General features: G+C 45.1%; 1 protein-coding gene across 1 annotated transcript in view; it reads left to right on the forward strand.

Annotated features, from left to right (window-relative positions):
- Window positions 1-1,508: 1,508 nt before the first annotated feature.
- cpx (synaptic transmission protein complexin) overlaps window positions 1,509-13,055 on the forward strand; it is a 428,390-nt gene continuing 416,843 nt past the window's right edge. Inside the window, exon 1 of the mRNA XM_065431135.1 lies at window positions 1,509-1,594. The gene's annotated coding sequence lies outside the window, so the exon portion shown is untranslated. The remainder of the gene's footprint in view (window positions 1,595-13,055) is intronic.

The following is a 13,055-nucleotide window of genomic DNA, read 5'->3' on the forward strand; positions in this document are numbered from 1 at the left end:
TGTGCAATTCGCAAAATAGTCAATGCAATGCAAGTTTTGGAACACCTCAAATCATTTCATCGGCAACTATGCGATACGATGGTTCTTAACATCTCATAATTTTTGCAGTTCGAACGTAGTTTAGGAATGCATGCTGTAGGTGAATGGCTCAATCTGTCATGCCGAAGTATGATAGAGCTTCTAGAAATGTTAAATTGATGCAGTACTGATTGGAAGAGTGCTGCTCAGATTCATGTCGCTTGAATCATGTATAAAAAGAAGTGTAAGAAAAGCGCTCTAGCTGCGCTGGCAAAAAAAGAATGTGTTGGATGCGTAGAGACAAAAGTACATTGCTTCAAAAACCCTTGCTTTCAAGCATTTGTTCAGAAATCCGATACCGTAGAACAAACCGATTAATACGCTTTGGAGTGATGTAATACAGGAGTGATGTACGCCGCGTGTTGAGGGTCGTTATTGATGTATTCGAGTGTTAAACGTATATGGGTTTGTAGGAGTGTGCTGCGTACATAAAAGTAGAAGTACTTGACTGTCTCACAGACACCAAATCGCAGTATACTCGCACAATTTTAATGCTTACAGTATTTAGCGATCAGAAACGTACAAATGGCAGTAGGTTAACACACTTACCTGAAAAGCGCGTGTGTGTATGGAGAAGAAGGGGGGGGGGGGGACTTTATAAATGGCGTATGTTTCCTGAACATGGTAAAATTAGTCGCCATATGAAAGAGGCGAGAACTGCCGTGAATTATAAACGTGCCGTGAAGTCACGTTAGGTTACCCGATTTCACCTTTTGTCGCGAATCTATTAGATCGCACGTCATCCTAGGGCCGGATATTAATCTCAAGTTCGCATCTCAAGGTGCCCCGGCATAGCTCTCCAGCTCTTGCTGCCCGAGGCGATAGGCTCTGTGAGGCACTGCCGTTGCGTAAGCACGTCTCCGTTCGCCTGTCATTTTCCGAGCTGTCTCGGCTGGACGCAAGAAACGGAGGACAGTGGTCTTGCGACGGCGCAGAACTTGGAGCCCGTGTTTGCTCAGGCCACAAGCGCGTGACAGTGGTGCAAGCCCGTCGTCCCGGATAGAGTTGCCGCGCCACTTCCACGGGTTTCTGGCGCCTGAGTGGTGCACCCCCTTTGCTCATCATTTTCCTGCCGCCTCGCTCGTCCTGCCTTCTGAGTTGTGCTGCCTCTCCTTCCCTCTTTTATATTCCTTCCTTTTCTTTCCCTTCCTCACTTTGTATTTTCTATGAGGGCGGGACTGCGCACCCGCGCAGCGCTTCGCTTCGCTCCGCGCGCCGCTCCGAGGCGGTGGACTTTCCCGGACGGCCGCTAGTTGAAGAAAGGGCGCTGCGCGCTTAGGGAAGTGCCTGGGGAAGTAGGGAAGGTGAGAGGTGCGCCTTTGGGGAAAGCAGGGGAAGTGCGAGGGGAAGAGTTGCTGCCGCGTGGTCCGTGCTGCTTCGCCACCGACAGAGGGGGCGTGCGTTTTTTTGGGATCGCCTCCGACCGCTGGTTCCCAGTGCTATGCCTGCCGCGGTCCGGCCCGCTCGCTTGGTTCGGTCCCGCGCCGCAGCTCCGCCGTAGCCGATGCTGCCTCGGGTGAGTGGCTCCGGTCCACGCTGCGGTCTCCGCGCGCTGGACAGCGTTGGCCCTGCTTGCTGACATAGAACTTCCATTTTTCTTTTAGAGTGTTTCGCCTTCATTTTCTTGTCCGTGATTCACCTCAATGCACGCAGCGTTGCAACGCGTTGATGCAGTTTATTTTAGCCAAAGAACAAGATTACGTTTCTATTATCAGCGCGTCACTTGCTGCGAATGTAAGTCCGCTGCGGTTCCCAGCCTGCCGATCCAATGCACCAGGAAAGCAACGCGTACAAAGGGGATCGGGAGGCGCATGCCTTTGTGTACACGGCCATACCAACTTTCTACGTGTGCGCGACGTGCATTGCATGAGGAAAAGCGAGCATTTGCATCCCGTGGCTGTCGTCCAGACACAGGTCCAATCGTGTTCCTCTCTTCATTCCTTCTTTTTCAGTGCTGCGAGTTTGGCCACGCGCTTTTTGTTCTTACGCCACGGCGGAGAACAGCTGGCGCCTGTCCTTTCGCGCAGCCAATGCAAACCCCTGAACTATCCCGCGCGTGCCGCTGGCTTGTTTTTATCGTGCCGCGGATGCAGAACGTTTGTCTCTTTTCGTTCTTTTTTTCTCACCAGCCGAGTGCTCGACATGTCTTCCCTCCCGACGGGGTGTGCTGAGCGCGGAATGCAATATTAAGAGCGTTGCTCGCCTCCTAACAAAACAAGGGCAGAGTAACAGCTCTTGTTTTATTCCTAGCGCCGTTTAAATAAATAAGGCAGTGGATTCGTTCGGATACTCGAAAAAGTTCGAAAATATCGCTAGAAAAGCAGGACATACTAAAGCTAGCAGTTTCTAAACATGATGTTCCTAAACGTATGAGACAGCGCACTTTGTCGACGAGAGAAACTGTCAGGTAATACTCATTTCTACGTCTATATAAGTACACGCGCACAATTTATTGTGAGAGAAAACTTGGAACAGAAATAATTTGGAGATAGCAGTGAGGTTGGCTTTGCGTAGGGAAAGAAAATAACGAACTCGGATCACCGGTTGAACCTGGAACATGGTCCGGAAAGGCGGTAGTCCTGGGTTCGAGTCCTTGACCCGGACGAATTTTTCTTCAACTGCGAGGCTTTTTTTTCGAGGAACCCGTATGGGCTTCCTTTGCAGCAATTGCTACGATTGGGTGGATGTCTCATTTTCCATTTATCAGTAGACAAGACGATGTTTGTAAGCGCGCGTCCTTAACTCTTACTTCATGGTACGAATACTAAATTGTAGCTTTTTGCCGCTCAAGTGCGCACAGAAGATGTCTGTTCGAGTTCTATCTTCTTTGTTTCTGCCTCTGGTACGATGCGCTATGGCCGTTAAAGTGTGCGCCGAGTTCAATGCTGACGAAAGTTAAATGAAATGATAGTAACTTCTTTAAACTGAACAAAAATTAACATTAACATTCGTTTTTCACGGTGCCTTAGTTACATCAGTACGTTGGGTAAGGACTCCTATTTCTTGATGCTTTCCCCGTGGCCGTGTAATTGAAGAGCATTTTTCTTTTCCCACTTGAAACTCACATAAATTGCATTTGAGTAATCCAAACCAATATGAAGATTGTAAATTAGTAACGTAATTTCTTTTCCAACAACAGACACATTCGCATGTTAAAATCCTTCAACGGCGATGGGAAAAGTGCCCATGACCGCCTTCGAGCGCCGAGCCCTGATAGAAACTTCCTGCTGCCAGCAGTTTCTAAACGTATGCAGCCAGACTGCATATTTACCTCTACGAAACAATCTAGCACTGATTACCTCTCTTACAGACACGCGCGACGGAAATGCACAACGGGGAAGCGGCCAGCCTTCTCGTCATGGAGCACGCATTGTTTCAATAATGTATAGTTTTTCGGGAAATATGGGAGCTATCTTACTAGACGGCAGTTAAGGCGACGATATTCTAACGCACCGGAAAGTGCGCAAATGTCCCACCTGAATGCCGACTACGGCAGTGTTCGTTGGCGTTCTCGTTATATTGTTCCAAGGTATGACTCGCTTGCGCCTTAAGGATTTAAATCCGTCGGTTATTTACGCACCTTGCTCCTTCATTTTCTAGCTTAATTAGTTGTGAATAAATCAGTCCTTGTAATCAGGATGCGTATCTGTCTAAATAAGTTTCGCTCCACAAAAGACATTGTTATGAGGTCTTGCCTTCTACAAGCGTTACACTGAAGCGAAGGACTCAATTTATAGCTCAAACTCGACGTTTAGATACACTTGTTTAGGAGTAGACCATTGGTGCTCACGGCTGTTATGCTAAGGCACGCTTAGAATTCAATTAATGAAAAAGGTTCTGCTCAACGAATTGCCGCCTCAGAGCATCGAGCACTATATTTTTTCCTTGAAAGGCTTTATTAAAGTAGTGTCCTTTTGTATGTACATTTCATGGGAGCACCGACCTGTTAACATTGTTAATGAAGCCCTGTAAATTTAAGCATACGTCTGTTCGTCCAGTCTTCAGCTGCCTGTAAGTCGAATATTTTTTTTTATAATAAGATTATCGTGACTGTTCTATTTGGGAAGCACTTCTTGGGTTGCGATTCATCCAAACAGAAATAACTATGATCGGCGCCTCCGACTGTATCTTACCCTATAGTACCTGCTCTTAGTGTTATTAGTTCAGGGCATGGGAATGCGTAATCAGTCTTGTTAGACTGATTCAGGCGCTTTTCATTTATTAGAACAGCGGTAGATGGAAGAGAGCTATTTAAGACAAGTAACTCTATGCATACTTGCTTGAACAAGATAGGCAGTGTTGTGTCCTAACCACTAACACTCAATGCCGATTCGCTCAGAAAATTAGGCACATTTATCGGAATAAGTAACACGACAAAAATTTCGCTACGCACTCTCAAAATTGTTTTGCTCTCTTCAAAAGGATGACGCTGACTTTGGTAGGCTTGCTCTGCTCTCTCAGGGGTGCAAGATATTGGGATAAAAAACCAAAGCACACGACTGTCTAGCTCACTAGAGAGATTCAGCGCCCGTGTTATAGCTTGGAACGTTATTTCAAGGGAGGACATGATAAGCACTCATACATGTAGCTCTCGCTATTGGCTCATTCCCGACGGGTATTTCAGACGGCATTGCGTACGTTTGGTGCTAGAGAAAGTGTGCACAAAATTAACCATGCAAGAAAACAGGTCTATCTTTCAGCTGGTTGTTACTATAATCTCTCATCGAAGTACCTCCGTTGTTCCCTTAGAGCAAGCCAATAAGTGCACGAAATTCTAGAGCGCTATGTTACTGAGATCCGTGTCATGCACAATATTTCCATAGCGTTGTACACACGCACGATGGCACTGCTGTGCCGGTACGCTAACCGCCTAATTACATTTCACATGGAAAAATTCTGTTTGATGTGTAGAAGCACTTTTGAATTAAGATGCTTGTAAGATAGCTTACGCAAATATTTTACAGTGAGGCAATATCAACCTTGAATCAGTCTTGAATATCAACCTTAACGTCAGGGGGCAAGCGACTATACCTCATGTAAGGGAAGCATGCGAGCGGCAAGCACGTTTCCGTCACTCACTGCCTTGAAAGATTGAGTGCTGCCTATGGTGAAAATTCTGCTTACACCCACATCAGCATAGGAAGTTAACTGTGCTCAAACTGAGTTATTGAAGTATTCATCTTGCACAGAATGTACGAGTGTAAAACAATGCGTCAGCACGTTCTTGTTCTTGTCTTGTTCTTGTTGCGCAAGCACCTGACCGGTAATTTTCTACTTATATTTAGCAGTCGATGCTGATATGGCGCGTGTTCAAACGTTTTAATTATGCGCCTTGCAAACTTAATAGCTGAAAAAGTACCAGAAATTTGTGTCGTAAGGTGCTGATGGAAGCGTGTGTTCTTGTTCATCCTTAAATCCGCACCTAGAAATACAGGAGCATTGAAGTTGAATTTATTGTAAATGAGAGATGGAACATAAAAGAAAGACGCTAAGTTGAAAATAAAGCGGAAAAGCAAAAAAGGGTACTCGCTGTAGCGCAAGCAAAGTATGCCATAGATGCTACGCCACGCAGTCGTCTGTGATGTTACGGACTGTGGTCCTGAAACTTTCTGTTTAGGCATAAGCCTTATGCCTACGGAATTTTCTTCATTGTAATTTTATTACATAGTTCTACCCTAAAGACAATAGCGTTTGTTCTCGGTGTAATAAGTTTGTTGAATGATTTCTTCACAAGTAAGTGCAGATAGACATTTCAAAGCACGCTGAACTTGCATGTATTCCTATTTATGACGCAAAATACAATATAGAAAAAGTTGGTAGAGATATGTAACTGTTAGAGAGTGTGAAGGGCGGGTATTTTGCTTTACTGTAGTGCGATAAAATTCAAACATGCCGAGAGGGGCGCATAAGGAAGTGTTTGAAGAGCAATGCAGCCAGCGATGAAAGTAATATTGAAGATGTAATGAATAAGAATACAACATATCTTTTAAAATTTTGCTGTCGATCAGAAAGAAGAGATAGTCTACTTTGTTATTTGCGTCTCAAACATACGCTGCTCATGGCGCTAAAGAGGCAAATCATAGTGCAGTCAGCACTTTTGAGAAGTCGATAACACAAAGGAACCGCTTTCGCAGTTGAACACGTGAAGCTCTCAAAACAACAAAATACAAGGTATCGCATGCCTAAATCTTTCCGTAGCGTTGCACAGCAGACAACAGATCACTTGTTTATTTTCGCCATTTATCTTACTAGTCGGGCGAAAACTCTCTAGTATAACCTAAGTAAACTTCTCCGTTAACCTTTCAATGATGCGGCGGTGCACGCTTTACAGGACGTGATGTAGGTTGTATCCTTGCGAGAGTGAACTAGTGACATGATAGTGTTCACGTGGGGACACATCCTGCTATTGGGGTCATGATCCACTCTCTCGATGGCTCTGTGCTTTGTCCTGGTTTCTTTGGCCCTGAAGAATACAACTTAACGCAGCAAGAAGGACCTGCGTCTGCATGATGAAAAATGAACAACGGCAAAAGGAAAAGTTGGGCTTGCTGGCGAGTGATGGTTTCGAATGAAGGCAGCGCAGACATACGTAGGCAAAGAAAATAGACAAAAATATGACATAGCCGCCGTAGTAAAGGAATTTCTTCATAAGAGAAACTACTTAATGTGTTCGAGCATTACTGCTCTGTGACAAGGCAGAATTACAAAATAATATATTAAACGAGAAGAAAGGGGGTTAACTGAGGGGCTCACTTTTTATTAGTCATATCAGAAGAAGCCAACAAACACTGACACCAATGACAACATAGGGGAAATTACTTATGATTAATAAATGAAATAAACAAACGATAAATTAATGGAAATGAAGGTGGATGAAAAAAACAACTTGCCGCAGGTGGGGACGATCCCACAACCTTCGCATTTCGCGTGCGGTGCTCTACTAATTGAGCGGCCGCGGCACCGTTTTTCCATACACTTTCTTGGGTATTTATGTTTCCTAGTAGAACCCTGGGAGTGTTAGCCAGCGCCACCACTCACAGGCCTTGGCAGCGGATGGGGAACATCCTTTTGCCACAGGCGTCACGAGAACGAGATCTTTTTGGGTGAAAGAAACTGTTGAATAAGCACACACATGCTACCTGAATTCTTCAGTGTTGCCGGATTCAAGGCCCTCGTTATTTAATAAACGAAAAGAAAGGGGATTAAGCAAGGGGTCTGATTTTTATTAGTCGTATCATAAGAAGCCAAATTTACACCAATGACAACATAGGGTTGGTCAATTGGTAGAGCATAGCACGCGAAACTCGAAGGTTTTGAGATCGTTGCCCAATTGCGGCAACTTGTTTTTTCATCCCCTTTCATTGCCATTAATTTATCGTTTCTTTATTTCATTTATTAGGCACAAGTAATTTTCCCTATGTTGTCCTTGGTGTCAGTGTTTGTTGGCTTCTTATGATATAAAAAATAATATATTAAACACTCGACAACTGCATCTAATCCTTTAAAAAAACTTGCGTCTGAACTGCATTGTTAAAAACAGTTCAATGGTGCCGTTCAGCTAAATAGCCATAAAGAACTGTCGGCTACTCCAGTGTCTCTGTTTCTCGAGAAAAAGATTGACGACCTACACCGCCATTTGGCAATCGTTCATGCGATCAAAGTCCAAAGGCAGAGCAGACATAAAATAATTTCTTGCGCATGCAATATAAAAACATAAAGAAAAAAGAAAGCTGCGGCCTTCAACGATTCCTCCCGCGACGAGCTCATTTAGTGCCGCAGCAATTACTTCCTGGGTTCCCCTCACATTGGCCTCTAACAGTCACAATAGTGGCTTGTTACTGTGTGTGTGATTCCGTATGTTGTTTGCGTGTGTACGATTCATACATTATTCATTTCATATATCGCCCTCGTCATTTGGCGCAGCGTGCAAGACGCGTGGCCCGGCAAACACTTTCAGTACTTATAAAATCATCTCCCTCTCTCTCAACACACACAACTATCCACAAGACCCCCGCAATCTTGCGCAATCTCTGTGCAACGATTACAGCTCGCTAACAGCGGCAACGACGGTAAAACGACGACGACAGCACCGTGACGACACCGGCGTAATGATTACGGTGGCATGACGACGCCAATGGTGGCGCAAAGAGGACATTTTGTTCACTGACGCCTAAGACAGCGAGAAGCTGTATTAGCGAGAGAAACGCTGATAATGCCTATTGCGCTGAGAGCGGCGCAGTGAACGATTGCTGCTTCACGCGTTAGCTAATCTTCATGAGCGTACAACCCGCAGCTGCCTGCGCAACTCACGTACGGATGCCACAACTCACTCAGTCTTGCGCCGCGAACGCTGCACCCCGCACAATCTTCCCGGCGAGCAGGTTGGGCCACAGCTGAATCGCGGGCTCGTCCGACTCCGAACTGCACATTGCCGCCGTAACACCAATTCGATCACCAGTGGCGGTGGGGGAAAAAGTTTAGTTTTAACGCATGAGCATCGTATCCTCTGTATTGTTGCTTATCATCGGACACAGTTGGGAGCGAGGACGAGGAGGCGTGCGCGGGCACTTCTGTCAGCGTCACGTGAAAGTAAGGCATCGTGCTCTTCGCTCACTGGGTTGCGCAAGTGGCGCCGCATTACCCTCGGAAGCAGGTGGTTCCTGTGCGAAGAGGAGAAAGCCGTTATTGCAGTGAACAGACGGTGTGGCTAGGCCGAAAACGCGTGAAAAGTCACGCTGTAGAAAAAGCGCCGACAGAATAACGCGAAGCTCTTTGTCGTACTAAGTCATAGAACGAGAGGGTAGCGGAGTCGGCGTGAGACTTCGAAGCAGCAGGAAGCTACGCTGGAAGCGTTACAAGCCACAATGAAGGAAGTAATTAAAAAAAAGACGCCCCTTACATTTAGTAGCACCTACAAATTAATTCAATCGCCGAATCGTGGAAGAAGACGGGAGCCACATTTGTTGTGTGTCTGATAGACTGCGGTTATTATAAATATTACTATTACTCGTAAATGTTACTCTAAAATACAATACACAGGAGAATAATCTGAATGAAAGGGGTGAGGTTTCTTGTAGAAAATGTCTCACACAAAGTTTAGATTGGCAAAGTTTAGATTCACTCAGTGGAAATCTTTGTTGGAAGACGTCGAGTTCTAGAATCTTCCTGATGCTATGGCGTTAGATATCTGCGATGTTAACGTGAGGAATCCGTGTATTTTTTTTCTTCAGCGTATCTACACGTTACAGTGTTAACTTTTTCCAGTAACCATTTTTCCCCGGCTAACAATTCTTGCAAAGTTATCGCTGGACGCAAGACGCGCCTTCATGTATCGAAACTTTCTCGAATGTGATCACCGACTTTAGAGCTAAATGAGCTTGCCCAACCAGTTTGCGTGCGCGACGTGAATAGTGATGTACATTCTGGATAGCGTTGAGGGTGATCAGGTGGAATCACGCAGATGCTGCGGCGTACCAGAACACACGAACGAGCGAATGGACGAATCAATCCCAATTTCCAGCTTTCCCTGCATTCATGCCTGTTTTTTTCTCTGAAAGAACAAAGGTAAGGTAATGTATAAGGAGCCGCGTAAGCGCGTTCGGCGCGAGCTGTAACTCCGGCTCAAGTGAGAAGCCTGCGTTCGCTTGAAACGTACTATTTCGTTAAATTAACCGAAATTAAATTCTAGAGTTTTGCATGACAAAATCACGATATGATTATGAGGTACGCCGTAGTGGGGGACTCCAGATTAATTTTGACCACCTGTGGTTCTCTAAAGTGCAACCAATGCACGATACACGGTTGTTATTGCGTTTTGCACCCTTCGAAACGTGGCCGCCGCTGCCGGGATTCAATCCCGCGACCTCTGGCTCAGCGACGCAACACGCTTCTTTATGTGTTCTAATGTGGCGCATATTGCGGGGCTGATGCACGTCGGCTCAATGGGGCGTTATGTATACATTCCCAGCACTGGATAAGTCCTGCTCCGATTGAGGAGAACATCGAAAGCGTGCTCGCATGAAGTCGCTAAATTGATGGGCGAGAAGTCATCACCTGGAATCACCCATCCAGGGCCAAAGACATCACATCGCCTTCCGCATTGTCCATCGCAGCGCTCGAGAGGCCTTCCAAACAAGGCGCTGCGAACACAAGGGATCTTCTTTTTGACAGCGCAGAACTTAGCTGGACGTTAAGACACTACTCTGTCCCCCGAACTCTCTTGCGTGTTTGCCCCGCTCGCAAGTCGTTCGCCTAATTAGGGTATTTCTTTTCGTGGCACAATACTCTTTCCTCGTCGTTTCGTTTTTTTCGACCACTTTACTTCTTGTGTACCTCGCAAACCGCACTCCCCCTCCATTGGCACTTTGTTTGAAAACGGCAGCGACGGGCCCGTGGTTGTTTGCGTTTCTCGAACATTGACCATGTTCCCGCGGGTTTTTTTTTTCTTTTTCGTCTGCTTCCTTCCCTTCCTCGCTTACCGGCTTCTCTGTCTTCTCTTTTTCTTGGTTTCGAGCCTGAAAGGAAGCGGATATGTGGTGGACGCGCTCCATTTATTAGACTCCTGATAGGGGATTATTGGGCTCGGCTTTGGTAATCTTCCGCAATCCGTATGCGTCCATGTTTCTCTTGCTGCTGCTCTGCTTCTATGGCATTTAGTTGAGCTCAGGGGGACTATCCTAGTTTTCTTTCTATGTGCTTAGATTTCCGTACGCCTTTAAACTTCTCAGGCTTCCTTTTTTTTTCTAAACTTGTGTTTATGCCTTCTAGTTAAAACACGCCTCTGTAACTTTTACCGTCTCATGTTTTTTTAATTTTTTTTCCACGTGCTCTCGGGTAAAATTATTCTGCCGACTAAACAAGCATTTTCACTTTGACCATGATAAAAAAATTATCCAGATTTTACAAAGGAGATGCGCAGAGGTCGTCCTTCAGCTTTTAAAGCAGCTTACTTAATGGTTGTTGATTTATTTATTATACATATATAAAGTAGTTTTCCTTATCCGCAGCTGTAGAAAAAACAATCAATCAATTGTGTTTATTAAAGTGCCCAGGAACAATCACGAGGGTATTGGTGTTGGTATACTCGGGAAAACAATGCACAGGAAAAACAGTGCACGCCCACTTACACATACTCACGCGCGCACACATAACAAAAAGTAATAGTTTCCTAAATGCCGATTTTAACAGAGCGTAAAATGTGTACACGAAAAGAATACAAAGCAAAAGTGGGGAAACCGAAAAAGGATTACAGAATGACGGAACACACAGCATATATGAGGGTTTTTGTTCAGTTATTAAAATTACTGTGCAACTTCTTTCAGGAAAACATTAAAATTAGGCATGAAGATGTCCAAGCATTCCGAATGGGCGTTACCGCCTGCACTATATATAGAGGGTCACAAAAGCTGAAGGCCGAAAGGCGCGCTGTTTCCCTGTGCCTTTCTGCGGAATGTAAAAGCGCACATTAGAAAGGAAGTGCGAGAAACAAATTTTTCCCTATGTTAATTTGTGGATTAAAAGAACATCCGATTTGTTCCATCTAGAGGTGAGGGTAGGTAACGTGAGAGCCTGTGTCAGCTCTATGGAGATGGAAGGCTTTTTACAGAATCGATGTTCAAATATACATGTGAACTATTTTTGCGCACTTTCGGTAAGTTCACAATTTGAAATAATAATAATAATAATAATAATAATAATAATAATAATAATAATAATAATAATAATAATAATAATAATAATAATAATAATAATAATAATGACGACGACGACGACGACGACGACGACGACGACGGCGGCGGCGACGACGATGATGACGACCCGCCGTGATGGATTAGCGGCTATGGTGTTGCGCTGCTAAGCACGAGGTCGTGGGATCGAATCCCAGCCACGGCGACCTCATTTCTATGGGGGCGAAATGCGAAAAAAGCCCCTCTTCCGTGCACTGGGGGCACGTCAAGGATTTCCAGGTGGTCAAAATTAATCCGGAGTCCCTCACTACGGCGGGCCTCATAATCACATCCTCGTTTTGGCACGTCAAACCGGAGAATTCAGTAATAATAGTGCATAAACCTGCAGTTTTTATGATCAAAGGGCAATGAGGAATTCCAGGTACCAAAACCCCGTCGCTAATAATTCGCTATGAACCGCAGATAGAAGCAACGATAATTGACATTAGTGCATATACTTTTCTGAACGGGCGAGCGTGTATATAGGTCTTCATATTACCCTACGCAGCAGCACAGAAGTGCGACAGGCCTGTTCGATCATTTCAGACTTCAAGAGCGTGACTACTTCATATCAACGCTTTTGGATTCTTGTTCTCGGCACTTGCGAAGGCAATTAAAGCATGAGTTGTTCGCGAACGTCTTCCCCCGGCAGCATCTCGGGAAGTTTTCGAGCAGAAAGTCATAAGCATAGCGTAATTATTTCTGAACAATTTCTGGACATATTAATTATTTGATTGCCTTTAGCGTGCTTCCAGGCGTGCGTGGGAACGCTCTCTATGCAATTCCCAAGCATTTGAGTGGATGCTGGTGAGAACAGGTGCAAAACAACCATTCGTCTCATTTCTTTGCTTTTCATGGTATTACCTAAGACGAAGTGCCCTGTCACTCCGCAGTGGTATCGTCACCAATCTACTGTTTTTTGCACGTACTCTGAGGCGACGCTAACGCAAATAAACACCCAAGTGCATGTCTTTCTTGTCTTTCTCTTTTGGCACCAGCAAAGCAGAAGGGAGCACATGACTCACTGCCTTTTATTAAATATAGATATAGCCCGCCACCAGGCAGGAAAAGCTTTCCTCAGTTATATCTATCCCAGGATCATGCGTTGGGGCTTCTACTGTTGACTTGCTCTTTCTTTTTATGTTTCAGCTATATTCATTATGTGTTGAAGGTAGGTACTGAATGTTTGAGCAAGCCACGGCAAAGATTAAGTGGCAGCCGGATTCTGGAGAGCTTTTTTTCCTTACTTAA

This window comes from Dermacentor albipictus, chromosome 1 (assembly GCF_038994185.2).
Source record: "Dermacentor albipictus isolate Rhodes 1998 colony chromosome 1, USDA_Dalb.pri_finalv2, whole genome shotgun sequence".
Lineage (NCBI taxonomy): Eukaryota > Metazoa > Arthropoda > Arachnida > Ixodida > Ixodidae > Dermacentor > Dermacentor albipictus.